The 15,090-nt window shown below is 33.3% G+C and overlaps 1 protein-coding gene and 1 long non-coding RNA gene across 3 annotated transcripts in view; one reads left to right on the plus strand and one right to left on the minus strand.

The window, feature by feature from the left end:
* Nucleotides 1-15,090, plus strand: part of LOC139777892 (glutamine synthetase 2 cytoplasmic-like) — a 36,639-nt gene that overhangs the window by 3,086 nt on the left and 18,463 nt on the right. The window contains exon 1 of one of the 2 annotated variants that reach the window (XM_071715570.1): nt 3,188-3,344. The exons of the other annotated variant lie outside the window; for it this stretch is intronic. The gene's annotated coding sequence lies outside the window, so the exon portion shown is untranslated. Of the gene's footprint in view, nt 1-3,187; nt 3,345-15,090 lie in introns of those variants that run through there. 2 annotated transcript variants of the gene reach the window in all.
* Nucleotides 6,540-7,949, minus strand: LOC139777872 (uncharacterized). Its single transcript, XR_011719443.1, has 2 exons — nt 7,670-7,949; nt 6,540-6,766 (listed from the first exon to the last, which is right to left on the minus strand). It is a non-coding gene; the product is annotated as an uncharacterized lncRNA (long non-coding RNA).

Genomic DNA, 15,090 nt, shown 5'->3' on the forward strand with positions numbered 1-15,090 from the left:
TTAATACATTTGATGTCAATTTGCTACCTGGGTACCTTTATGGAAATACCGAAATAGCTACTGTAATTTGCGAAAAAAGTACACAAAATTATAGCAATTACTGTAATATTTACTACGATTTCGGAATTACTCTTACTTTTTCGCAACTACATTAGTCTTTCTATAGTATTTTTCCGTAAGGGAGAAGACGAAGGCATTCACGACGCGCGCGTCGAACACGGAAATTGCTTGACCGGCGATTTAGCGCACGATGTAACTTTTCGATGCGACGTCCGTTCCGGCGCACGAGAGTGCGACGGAACTGCGCTCGTATTACTCGCGTGCGTGCATCTCCGCATTAGGATACGTGTCTCCGCATGACCCTGACGAGATCATTAACGATCAACAGCGGTTGCGCAAACTTCAATTTTTCGTCCGCGACCGACCCTCTGCCATCGGTTACCGTAAATTGGTCACGACATTCGAACCTTTAAAAACTTGTAGCACGCAACGACGAAAATGATTCTAGACGAGTCGGATCCAATGAATTAATTTCTCTCTTTCTTTCTTTTTGTCTCTGTCCGTTTATCACATTTTATGATTCATATCGTTATGCGCGAAGTGTACCGAAATTATTGCATATTTTTTCCGGTTAAAGTTTTTTTTTTAAGTAAAACTATAAAGGTAGTTTCCCGTTTATTTCTTTAGGATTCGAATCATTCTTGTCATTGTTTCTCTTTTGCTTGTATAGAACGTAATTGTATAATAAAATGCATCACTCTCGTGAACAAGAAAAGGAAATGCTCTCATCACGCGAGAATGCGTTTTTCCTCTTGTGCGCTTTTTTTTCCTGAAGTGGATGGACTTTTCCTTAAGCGGACTGAATAGTTGTAATATCGATACGTGTCGGTTCTCCTTGAGGAATAAAGAATATTTTGCGGTACGATACCGCGCTTTTGCGGTCAGATTCGCGTTGACATCTCGCGTAAAATATATATATCACGAATCAGTGAGATCAGTATCTTTATAGAATTACTACGAATGGAAAATTTTATTTCGTGCTTATATAACTAATTTCATTTTTTTTTTAAATTTGATGAAGGATTAATAAAAGACTTTCAGCAGCGCGCGCAACAAATGCGATAATCCAAAATAAAACAATGAAATTTTACAAAGTTAACTGCGATATTTTATTTTGTGGTAAGCAAATTGGACGCAAAGCGAGAATAGTTCCTTGCATTATAAATAAGCGATACCGCGCGGAAGTTTATCGTCAATTTTTAGCATGCATAGCACTTTCAGCAAGCAAAATACGAGGTCAGAGATACATGTATAAATACTGATTTTTATATTAAATATCTGTATACGCTCATATTATACATTATGAAGAAGATAAGATTCCTGCCAGGAATCACGGGAATACACGGATCATTGAATGTGAAAATATCGTTGCAAACAATATCAATCACTAATCACGGACAGCGCATACGAACATTATGCAACAGGAAGAAACATAACGTAACGTTTCAACTTACGTAATCAATGCTAGATTCGATAAGTATAATTTTATTAGACGCATACATTATCTAATATTTACTATTGAAATTTTATTTTTTAAATATCTTTTCAATAAGCACGTGCTTGATTTTCTCTATCACCGCGCGCGAAGTTGGGTTTACTTTATCTTTTGCTCGCGTGATTTAACGAATTAAATCTCAGTATCCTTAAAGAAAGTGTTTTGCAGCTGACTCGCGTGAGGCAAAGATATATCCTGAATAATAATACATTAAGATTCGTCTTTTAAAATGACGTCATTGTATTATTTGCTCTAGATCGCTAATATCCTGGTGCTAGCTTTTTACTTTGCATGTATAGGGTAAATTCGGGTGAAGTGGCCTTAGAGAAGAGATAGCCCATCGATACTAGATGGCGAGCTAAAATTGAAAAAACATGGATGGGCCATCTCTCTTCTATGGCCATCTCACCTGAGTTTACCCTATTGAACGTCTTATAAAGAATTATATTCAAACGTGATACGCATCCTTGACGCAAACTGATAGAACTGTAGAATATTGAAAAATAAGAAATATATAATTTTCTTATAAATAAGGTAACCAGAGTCCAAAAGAGTTAAACAAAATTCAGCAGAATCATATTTCTATATCATATGTTATATATAACTATTTATTGTTATATAAGTACACAAAATGTTTTAAACGAGAATTCTATGATTTTTTAATGTACTTTGTAGTCAAATATTTAGATTTATAGAAATGGTCATACTTTTCAAAATAATCCCTTTCTTTTATTATTTTTGTTGATATTAACATTTTTTAAAAAGCATAAGAATTAAAAAAATTTTTATACTCAATTTGTTTATACATAACCAATATGTTTTCTAAAATTGCTATTTTTTGAAAAATTAGTTAATAAGATTAGTTAATAAAAAATGTATTAATAAGAATTAGATAGTACCTAACTAATCTCACTACACGTGTTCCTTCATTACACATCTATATACTTGTACAACTTATGAAATGATAATATAATTATTTTAAAGTATAATATTATTCTAATAATAATCAAATTATTTTAAGTTGTTAATATTTTATTACACAGTTTAAGGCAATAGAAACGCAGAAAGTTACTGTAACTACTGTAAACTGTAAGAAAAAAAGTAAACAAATGAACAAAAAAGTGCGTTACATCTGAATATCTTCCTTTGTTAAGTTTCACAAAATCTTGAAATCACATATTTTTACTTTCGTTAAATCCTGAAATTGTATATTTTCTTCAAAATCGTAATACCGCAAATCCTAAGTTCTATCTTAAATTTATGGATTTCTGAATCCGCACCAGCTTGAATTCACAAAACCTTAATATTGAGAATTTTTACCGTTAGATTGTTAAATGCAAAAAATAAATTTACGAATGTTTTAGTTTTACCTTTGATCTTCGGTGCATCACAAAGAGGGGGAGGGGGATCCTCGATATCACACAAAGATACACTGACCTAGATAGATCTCCAATTACGCGCAAATATCTCGTTTCGTTCTGATTGCGAGGATCTTCGGTCCCCCGATTCCCGCGTGGCCAATTTGCATGATTCGCGAGCATCGCGAGAAGAATTTCCGACATGTAACGATTTACGATGGACGCGCGATCGTGGGGGATAATCATGCCCATCACGAAGAGGTGGAAACCGGCCAGCGGGAGGTAAGTGACGCTTGCGCTGAAAAGCTTCCCTACATAAGTATCGCGAGCTAGCCACCACTGCTAGTATCGCAGATCGCGGTAGTAACGTCCTAGAACACCTCAGCAAAGTGTTTGAGCAAGCAGCCCTCATCTCGGTGGACCAACTAAAGGTGAGTTCTCTCTTCGGTAGGATGCAACCGGTGGTCGGTTTTTACCGACGCGATTTCGTTAAAATTATCTGACTATCTTATATAACTTCGTAAGTGCACATAATTTAATAATTTTCTAAAAAAGTTCACAATGTGGCAAACGAAACGTTTTATAATTAAAAATACAAATATTACAAAATTTTTAAAAATATGTTACCAATAAATATGGTTTTGAATAGAGATTTTAATTTTTTATTAGACAGACTGTATTTTAGATGCAAGAAGTAAAATTATTTTGTCAAGAATTGGTTAAGGAGGAAATTTTTATCGTATCTTTCAAACATTTTACTTTGTATAACAAACAGATTTATTGAACATTTTATTATTAAATTTTTAATTATTTATTTGGTTATTTTTGTTAAATCTTTAGATGTAATAACTGGTTTAGCAACAATAGTCCGTTAAAGATTGAAATAAAGATTAAAACATGCTTCTAAAAACAAGTTTTTATATTTGGAGTACAAAAGCCAAATATAACATTCTTTTGTCTTCCCGTTTTCTACTCGAAATTTCTATTGCATTTTGCAACAATGTTTTAATTGATTGTCTATTATTTGAAATATAAGATATCTTATAAATTTCTATCTATTACAATTAAAACGTTTATCATATTCCTTCTTTCTGTTTGGCGCAATTTTCTGATTTTATATACTTTGCTTGAAAAACTTTTATTATACTAAACTTGAATACTTTTTTTTGAAAACATTTTAAAAATAAAATGTCAAACAATACTTATTATTTAGCTAAATATTCTTTTTATCAACATTATGTTGCAGTGCACAAGTATTTAATATTCTTGATTGGATATATTAAAACAATTTTGTACAATAGATTTTTTCAATATAAACTGCGTTTCGATATTCACTGCCAGTACTGAAAATCTATAGTTTATGTCACGTATACTACAGATTTTTAGTACTGGCAGTAAATATCGAAACGCAGCCATAATATAACAGTTTTTCATACTGGCGTATGCACTTGGTCTATATTTTTACCTTTTTTTAAAAAGTAGCGATTTACTTGACGCTATGAAATGATAGACTCAATTACGTTTATAAAAAAAGAACGTGGCATTGAAATGCTGTTCAACGATAAAATTGTTTTAGAGCCATTAAAAATGGCGACTATGCGTTGAGTATAACATTATGACTAATAGAGTACAATTAAGATAATCACCGTACATTTTCCAACATTTTCATAATTATGCTGTACTATTGGTAAAATGATCTTGGCGGTTATATAAGTATACTATATATATATAATATATATATATATATATAATATATATATATATATATATATATATATATATAACCGCCAAGATTATTTTACCAATAATACAGCATAATTATGAAATATCATAAACTGTTACGAAAGTAAATAACGCGCATCTCTGGTCTGTCAAATCTTAAATCAGAATTTTATGTTGGAATAAATTTTATAAATTATGTCCACTCACGTTTATAAATTATTCTGTTTTAGTTTGCTGTTATATAATATAATATTCATATATAATATTCATTGAATATAAAATGTTTGTACCTTTGAGAAAATTTTCGCGAAGCTTATGCCAGAATATAAATCAAAATGTGCGCAAAATGGATAAGAAGAATAGACGAACGTAATAATAACCACGATAATTACGAATTTTTGTTTAAGAGTTGCACGCGCGCCAGTCTTATGTCATGCTGTATTGTTCATAATAGTAAATTGGTGTGACCGTTTCTTCACACCGATCGTTATTCTTTCCGTTTCACGTACTAATAATGTGTCGTAATGTATGTATGTCGTGTATATGTTTCCTCGTTAAGAATTGGATACGGTAATGAATAAATTATTTGTTAATAGTTATATTTACGTAATATTTTAGCTATTTTTGAGTTTCTTGATTATGCACGCGATGAGACAGCGCGAGAAATATAATAAGACATCTTTATTTTTAAATCTTGAAATCATTTTCCAAATATCTCACGAAACACCCCATCTTTCGTGGTTAAATATATTAAATTTTTAACTGTTAAATATATGCATATACAGCCAAACGTCGAACTAGATTCCTTTTGAAACGTAACAAAAGTGGAATTAGTATTAAAATCGTTGCACCTTTTGTACTTGCAAATGATACGTTTTTTTTTCCACGAAGATAAAGTATTAGATAAGAATGCCGCAATGCTAATTTCCCTGATAAGCTGTCCTGTCATTCGTGCACGATACAAGGGCGATCTTTTGTAACGTGCCGTAAGTAAATGAACCACCCGCCGCCGCCGCGCCGCCGACACTGACCCACATCGCGAGAATAGAAAAATGTCGAATCTCATGAAAGCTTTATGCGCCAGATACACTGTCGCGAAGTTTAATCCGCGAGTGTGCCTGCCCCGCGAGTGCCGCGCCCAGATATGTAAATAATTAGAACGACTTATTTTCATCTGCAGCAATCCTATAACGAAAATATCGCCGTGACTGTTTATTGTCGCGTGACACGAGGCAAGAGCCTCCCGCGACACAAACACGGATATGGAAAACCGCGAAAGAAAACCGGCATAAATTGTTTTTCTTTCACAAACATCTTTTAGTGTTAATTTCTTAATGTGTTATTATGTAGGACGACAATGCGCGTGTCGACTGCAATTTGCACATCCAATTTAAAAATTTAATGTCATAGAAAATACCACCGCACAAGACGTTATACGGAGATCATATTAACATATGAATGCGTACCTACGTGTAATAATATCTGTTCTCCTTGTTTCGCCTACTTATTGCCCGGTAACGGTGTTTTTTCCGCGTATATCTGTACTCACGTATGTTTACTCTGTTTTCTCGTGACGAGGTTCGGTCATGCTTATACCATTCTAATTGATTGGTTTCGATCTAACTGGCCTCAGTGGAAAATATGTTGTTCAGAGTTTTGTTTTTTTTTCAAATAAGATGGGAAATATGATACTATTTGTCTCTGCCGTGTAAAATAATTACGGAGATAATAATTATGCACTTCCGTAAATAAGCAAGCCCGATTGATGTGTATTTGCTCATATATGTATCTTATTTTGCTGAAACTCACAATATACCTGGCTATTATGTATACATAATATAATTTTCATTCATTTCAAGATTCATATTAGTCATTATAATTAGTCATAAATAACGCAAACAAGGTAATAGTAATCAATATTTATTAATCCAATAATTAATTACAGCGTAATAAGTATACATATGGTCGGTAATTAGATTTAATTATAAAGTGGAATCAATAAATTTGTCTCGTTATAATTACGTGATTATAATATGGTGTACGACATACTTATTGACAAATCATAATTTTTATTTTATCTCGTTGAATGACGGATTCCGTGTGTTGTTCTACAGTTGCAACTACATTGTTCCTGTGAATGAAGAAATGAAATTATGAAAAATAATTTAAAAAGAATGTATTATAATTGCGACAGATAATTTGAATGTTTATCACAAAGAAAGAAAATTATAAGAGAAATTTCGGACAGAGGAAAAAGTTATTTTTAATTCGTGAAAGAGTTTGAGAAATGTAAACTCCCGTTGAGGTTGAGGGTTGAAGAAAGCTCTCGCGCCTGGAGAGGAGAATACTGAACTCGGTTTCGATCCATTTCGTGCACGTGACACACTGAACTGTAGAGTTTGGGTCAAGGTAACACGAGGGTCGCGCCGATGTGTCCTAGTGAGTAGCGTTACACGAAACATTGGCATAAATTTATCGATAAAAGGCTATTATTTTCGAATAAACTACTTTTTACGACATTCTTGAAAAAGGTGCACACCCTACTTCTCCTTTCGTAGCCTCGAGGACGATTGAATTCAAGAAAGTCCGAGATTAGACGAACTTCAAGAACGCGATGAGGATCAACCCCCGAACGTCAGCAAACTCGGGAATTTTAATAATTTCGTAGGGTACAATTTAAATGGTTAAGAACCAAAGCCAAGAATTTATAATCTACGAAATTTCGGTTCTACGTACCTACAGAAAAAGATTTTAACAACAATGATTGTAGACAGCTAAAAATAGGATAATCTTTGGTAAACCTCTGACATTCAACGAAAGATTCAGAGATCTCAGATTAACAAAATCTTTAATTTTTTGAGAATCTTTGATATGAAAAAAAGATATACGTTCGTCGCATCGTAAACCGTTTTGTCATTGATCGTAATTTCGATTGACGCAAAGTTTATAGGTGTAAATTGAGAGCTATTTGGGCCAATTTAATCTGGACGCGTGCCAAATTGCCGCGTACGAGCGACCTCGAGCTTTTCGATACCTGCGAATTAGCCGTTAGCGAGCACTTTCGCCACTTTCTTCGTGCAGGTCGAGGGATGGAGCTCTCGGTCACTTTTCTGTCGTATACGTGACACACTGAACTCGTGCGGCTTACTGTGGGGGTCAGCCAGCGTGTCTATGCGATCGCACGTATTTGTTTTCGCGTGTCACCATGGCGATGTAACGTCAGTCGCACAATCGATTGTCGTCACTCCCACTCATGTTATGTGTCACTGCGTGCGGTGCAGGACGTTTGTCGTGTACGAACATAATAATCGGCTGCCACGTGACGCGGTAACGTCATATTCCCGAAATGCGAATGAACGGAAGGGTTGCCGTCGCTCGCGCGATTGGCGCGCGCTGATGATCTTATCCGCCCAGAGAGATTTGTCTAATGCGAGATTAATGTATAATTCGGACAACACCCGTGGATTAAAGATAAAACGTAATCCTCGTATTAGAGAATAAATATCTAAATCAATTTATCGGATGATAGATTCGCGATATCAAAGATCTACATCCACGAGATTGTAATATCGAGAATTTGTAAAGTCCTACGTTCAATTCTATGTGAAACTTGCAGTACAATTATCGGGATCTGACGAATCCATGAATTTGTGCAATCGTACATTCGCAAATCCGAGGGAATTGAGATTAGGATTCTGCAGCATCGAGAATCCGTAAATCCAAGAATCAGCAGATCAAAGATTCGGAGGATCAAAGAGTTCGCAAACTTAAAGTTCAAGATTTTAAGATAACAAAAACGTTAAGACTTTGCGAAGAATTTGTAATTTGAGGAATTACAATTGATTTAGAAAATCATTTTATTAAATATTGGAATTTTATAATATCATAAATATTTCTTAATTTCAACATGATAGCAAAGTCCTACAATATCACAGATCTGTGATCGAGAGGAGTTATAAAATCCAAAACCTATAAGATCGAAAAAGACAAAGACACATAAATGGTTTACAAATTTGTAATATCTGAGATTCTTGGGTACAAAATGTTAACTGAAGTCTATTTAAGGTTCAAGATCAAATTCTGTACGTAATTAATTTTTTATATGTCTGTATACGAAAGACATTTGAAGAATCAGAATACAACACATGTAAAATATCAAAACTAAAATACATATATACGTCAAAATTCAAAATACATAGCGTCTAAAATTATAAATAGAATTCTATCTTAAAATCTGGCGTGAATTGTATATCTGTTAAAGTAAGCTTAAGATTTCACTGGAACTTAAAATATTCATTTCTGGTGCCAAGATACTATCAAAAGCTTTACGCTAGCAAAAATTTAGAGCGATTACTGCTTACTATTTTTTTTGTTTCGGATGATAAATTTTCCATTGCATCTATTCCATTGCCTAATAATTCAACGCTATTGTCAAAGAGCAAACAAATTGCGGGCGTTTAGCCAGAGATTAGTGTTGGGTCGTTGCATTAGTGAATTAGCGAGTGCTGTATGAGCGTTGATTTGTCATCAACTGGCATCGTTCATACCTTCCTACGCGTTGCAAGCCGCGCTCATTAATTTTACTCCAAAGAAATAATTATCCTTTTTTTAGATATCTAATAAAAATATACTTAAACAATTAAAATTATAAATACAAAATACACAGATGTTTGCAGAATATAATTTAGCGCGGTTTGATTAAATTATTTTGATGATTTATTACATTATTCCTCCAAAGGGTAGAAATCCTTCTGGATTAATTTGCGCGCTTGTTGATAATGTGCATCGTCAGAAATCTGCATTCCGTTTCAGACAACTTACAAGATTTTAACTCTTTCTCAATTTTTATCATATAACTATTAATATTCTCCACGTGACGGACTTGTAGCCGTTACAAAATAAGAATAGCGTATCTAAAAGATGCAGCCCGATGCACTTACGTGGTGCATACCGCGAACGCGTGCTCGAACGTGGGGTGGGGATGTATAAAGAAGGGTAGGCCTGCGTTCTTCTCTTGCCCCTTCGTCCAGTGGATGACGCACCTCTTCGTCGTCGTGCACGCCGTCGTCGTGCCCGCGTACATCCACGCATCCGGTGCTCGGTTGTCGCTTACACGTGACACTATTTTCGTGGACCACGTATATATCTACATGCATCGTCGTCATTGACATCGTACACACGTTGTCCTGGCCTGCACTGCCAACTGCATCTGGCAGTACGCTCGTATCTCTGCTCTGTGCTAAGTGTCACCCCCGCGGATGAACCCCATTCGTCAGCAGTGAGAAGGAAAGTCGGCGAGGTATCTTCTTTTCATTTATTATCAAATTTTCCAGCACTACAAATTTTAAATACTTTATCGCCTCCGCGAAAAAAGCGTTGCACACTTTTTTTCGCGCAAAAAATTTCCTTTCTTTTACTCGTCGTACTACAAATAAATTGGGGTCGGCCTGTGTATTCTGTAATGGATTTAGTTAATTAAGCGTTAAATTAAAAACTTACGATGTCCAAGTAACGTATTTCTATAAAGCTTTAAACGTATAAAAACAGTGAGATCTATTCTTTTCATAAAAAGGAATAAAAATCTTAATAAACTGATCGATATAATCTTTCGCTGCGCATTGAAATCGTATCGTTAAGGATTTTTATGCAAACTTTATTCGCGAATAATTCTTTGAATAATTTGATAATAAGAGACTTGACCTTGGTCCAGTCTTCGCTCCCGCGGAAACAAGAATGCACACATTCTGAGAATTTAGTTGGACAATGAATTGAAGTATTGTAAAATCTTTTAAGATTACAAGGAGGGATGAAATTCGCGGAAAATAAGCTGCATGTTAAAAATGAATAAACGTATAGAATTCTTGGAAGCCGAATTGGTACGTCATTAGTCCTTACACAAGTGTATAAGACTTAGACTTATAAAAAGAGAGAGTATGTCTATCAATAAAAATCACACTTGGCAACATGATTGCATTCTCTAAACGTTTGAGCTTCTATCATTAGCGTTCGATTGAGCTTACAAAAAATAGCCAGTGTTATATTATGCTTTTATTTCGCAATTATCACAAGATGTAATGAAGACGTTTTATAATCTGTTCGATATTACGGTTCACAATTTTATTTATGAATATACAAAAATATTTTAATCAATAGAATCTTGAATCAACATATCAGTTAAGTATTTTTTATAAAAATATAGAATTATAATACAGATTTATAATACAATAAAATAAATATTATAAAAATTATAATATAACAAATAAAATATATGTTGACAGTGATAAATCTTATAAATACTTGTGGAAATTATAAAAATGTTTGGTTATATATAAGAATTGATGCATTCATCATTTTGCGGCGGAAAAGCGCTTTCCAGCTGTATTGGCATACTATTCTTGTAAATTACATACACTTGGCGAACATGCGCGAAGTGTATATTTTGATTATAACATAGTAAATGACACATTTGTCTTTCATAAATAATTGATTGTACGTTTATCGAGAGATGTATGTATCATCGTTCATTGACCTTTGATCTTTAATCTGCGTATTTTTAATGATAAATTCTTTTTAAAAAATATAATTCAATAATCTAAAATTGACTCATAAAATTGATAAAGCTATTAATATTCTTGCACAGTTGTAGACTTGATATATTTCCAATCGTGACTTTTGCGGATCTGTTACTATAATTTAATTTGCTTTTTGAAATCGTTGATATTATTGTAATATGAATTATGTACGCATGCTCATTAATAACATATATGTTTCAAAGGTATTCCTTACATTACTTATGTTACATAACATAAGTTATGTATAAAAAAAGGAAATGCTTTTATAGACATCATCTTATATCTTATAGATTAAAACAAATAGTTATGTATAAAATATTAAGGTCCGGTTACACTAACGTCACATAACTTTAACCTTAGCTGAACTGTCTAACTGTCTCCCTTAGAAAGAGACGAAGAGTAAGTTAAGCTAAGGTTAAAGTTATGCGACGTTGGTGCAACTAGGCTTAAGTGAAAATAAATAAGTAAGCTCCATATTAAAGTATGGAGTTTAATTGCGCTTTATTTTTCTTCAACTTAACTTATGCAAATAAAACGAAGGAAATGGGTTCCTTGGCAGTGAGGACTTTTACAGAATGCCCTTGGTGACGGTGTGCCGGAAATAGTTGGCATGATACTGTCATTGTTCGTTCGACCCTGAGAAGCAACAAATAGTACGTTCCGGAAACTTGGCACGGTATAACGGACCGTTGCTCCCACAGTAATATTTTATATTATATTATATAAAATTTTATAAGGCGACATCCGCAATGGAAACCCAATTGATCTTGTTTTTCGCGATCTAATGTTTCAATAAAATAAATTAAACGATCTTCTGATTAGTATTATTATATTATTTTGTATTGACAATTTTTAGGAGAAGCGCGAGATAATGTAATTTTTATTAAGTAAAATTTTTCATATATAGCAGTTGCCTGTTAATAAAATAAAAAATAAAAGGGATATGAATGAATTACATCTCGGCAATACAGATGTCTTTACTTTGATATAACTTCCGATCAATAAAGTAGACATAGTGCAAATATAAACGTTGTAGGGCTTTACAAAGCATCAATGAACCTCAATGAAATCCGCTTATTTCATATAGTGCAAGATAATTTTTAAAAACTTTTAGAAATTTTATATGATATTAAAATAACGTGAAAATTCTCGTAACAGCATTATAGAATGTTCCACATTATTTCGATATAGATATCGATATCTATTGAAGACCAAGGAGTGTGTGCACCTAAAATTCCTTAAACGCATGAGCGTCTTCCTTTCAAGTCGTAATTAACACTCTTGATTGACTTCACGGCTTCTTTTCAATTTGGTCCACCGACTGTGACGCTCAGCGTGAGGCTCTTCATCTGAAAACATACCTACGAAACCTGCCGCACAATTAAAATCAGAAATTCCACTAGTCTATGAAAGAGAGGGGGGGGGAGAGAGAGAGAGAGAGAGAGAGAGAGAGAGAGAGAGAGAGAGAGAGAGAGAGAGAGAGAGAGAGAGAGAGAGAGAGAGAGAGAGAGAGAGAGAGAGAGAGAGAGAGAGAGAGAGAGAGAGAGAGAGAGAGAGAGAGAGAGATCACAAAATCTTATTTTAAATCTTAAAGCTAGGAAAATAATACGCTCTCCTAAAAATTATTTTCCTAAAAATGCTCGGAAAATATTTCAAAATAATTTCTCTAATTGTGAAATAAATTTCTACATTTTTTAAAAGTATAACGTCATATATATGTATAGATTATGTATATGTATATTTATAATATTTCAAGTAATTTTGTTTAAGCATTTATAAATTTTTTTATTTTTATTTTATAAGTGGATATATATGTATGTAGAAAAATGTCAGTTTTCTTATATTTCAATAAATATCCCGCGTTACATCGAACGATCGAAATATCGATTATAACCAGACTGCAGTTGGTTGCTATTTTTGCAGTGGATATAAGATCCGCGCATGCATTGGCGCACACATTTTTGCAAAGACGTCATCATGTGACATAAACAAAGCTCTGTAACAAAAAATCTTGTTTCGCGGGCGTCCTGATGCATAAGACATCGATCTCTCCTGCTGTCATGTCAGCCTCGCGAAACGCGGCTCGCAAATATATTTGATTTCCGCAAATAGATATATTCGAAAGGGGTTAAGTTCTTAAATGAATGATCTATATAAGGACCATTGACTGATGGCAAGTGTAGGTCAGTGGAACGCTTTGCCCGCCTCCATACTTTATCGTGCGACCTCGTAAATTCGTAACGTAACGTGACATAAATAAAAATGCGCGAAACGCTGTGCAAGTGACACTGCAGTTTATTTTTTAAAAATTGTTATCAACGCAGATTCGCTGTACTGTTGCAGTCCTTGTCATTGCTGTACTCTAAAGCACAACACGAAGTAATACAAATAAAAATTTTGAATGTCAAAGTTAGTAATTATTATTTTTTAGTGATTTTATTTTATGATGATTGTGAAATCAAAATCGTCATCTCCTAGTATTTTTATAATAATTACAAACTTTATTGTTAAAAATTATGTTGTTCTATTTACGATTTTGATCTTAAAAAAATAATTATATTCCGAAAGTTATTCCTCGACTCATGTTTAGAAAGTTATTTTTTATAGGAAGTTTAGGAAATTAGTTTATTTTTTAGAGGAAGTTAGTTTTTGCTATACAACTATAATCTATATAAGTTTAAAAATCAAAAGCAGAATATAAGATTTAAAGGTATATCGATTTTCTTCTCACATGAAACAAAATAAATGTTTGCTCAGTGCCTTATCAATATGGCATTTCGATAAAGTGATATTTGATTTTGCTATATGTTAATTTACTTTACGTTATCGTTAACTTACGGCTTATCGTTGAAGTATGTTTTCGAACTTCAATCATTTCTTGATTCTTTAAATTTTATCAAGCTACGATTATGAGATTAGTTTCTGATTGAAAAGACTTCAAGAAATACAATTGGAGTTACAGTTTGCAGTCAATTTAATTTATCAAATTTTTTTAATTTACATAGCTCAGTGATCGAATTAGTAAAGATGGCCATTACGAATTGTAGGGAGATCCAGATTTGACCCCTGGGGTTATTTTTTGCAATAAATTCTTTACAGTGATTTAAAAAGAATGCTTATTAGCATCAAAGTTAAACCGATTATCGATTATCGATTATTGATTATGTCATATTCCAACAAGAAATATTTTAAGATCAACAAATAATCGGCGCGCAGTTTACTGAGTTGGAAAAAATATACAAAATTTACACGGAAATATTATTACTAGGTTACACCAAAATCCAGCCCGATCAAAAATGGCATCTTTTCTAATTAATTGTAAGATTCACATGGTCCTGTTCACTCATTATTGTTTACCCTAAAATTATCTAAGCGTTGTCTAGTGGAATTAGTATGTCTCTTGTGTTAAATATTTATGTTTGTATATTTTCCCGAACGCTGAAAAGCTAGACTGTTCACCGTCGATATGCGGAGCTTATCTATAATTAAATGGGCGTTTATCGACACACATTGTGTCGCTTATAAAATTCGGATTTTCTCACATGTGTTACGAGTACCTGTCAGTAGTAACACTCACAATCAGTAACTAATTAGCGCGATATCTTTTATCACTTACGCTCTATCTGCATATGTAAACAGATTTTATACTTGAACTCATCGTACGAGATTTTTTTCTTTCTTGATTTCAAACTCATTGTCAGTAAATAAATTATAAAATGTATCTATTTCTGTAAAGATCTTTTGACACAGATACAGCAGAATGAAGAAAGTTTTAAACAAATATCGTAATCTGAAAGAGACGTTTAATTTAGATCAACATTCGATTGACATTACGTTAGCAAATAATATGTAACGTAGAAGAACATCGATCGCTGTCTATGGT

Source organism: Temnothorax nylanderi, unplaced genomic scaffold, assembly GCF_030848795.1.
Source record: "Temnothorax nylanderi isolate EJ_2023f unplaced genomic scaffold, tnyl_v1.0 TNYL_tig0167_pilon, whole genome shotgun sequence".
Lineage (NCBI taxonomy): Eukaryota > Metazoa > Arthropoda > Insecta > Hymenoptera > Formicidae > Temnothorax > Temnothorax nylanderi.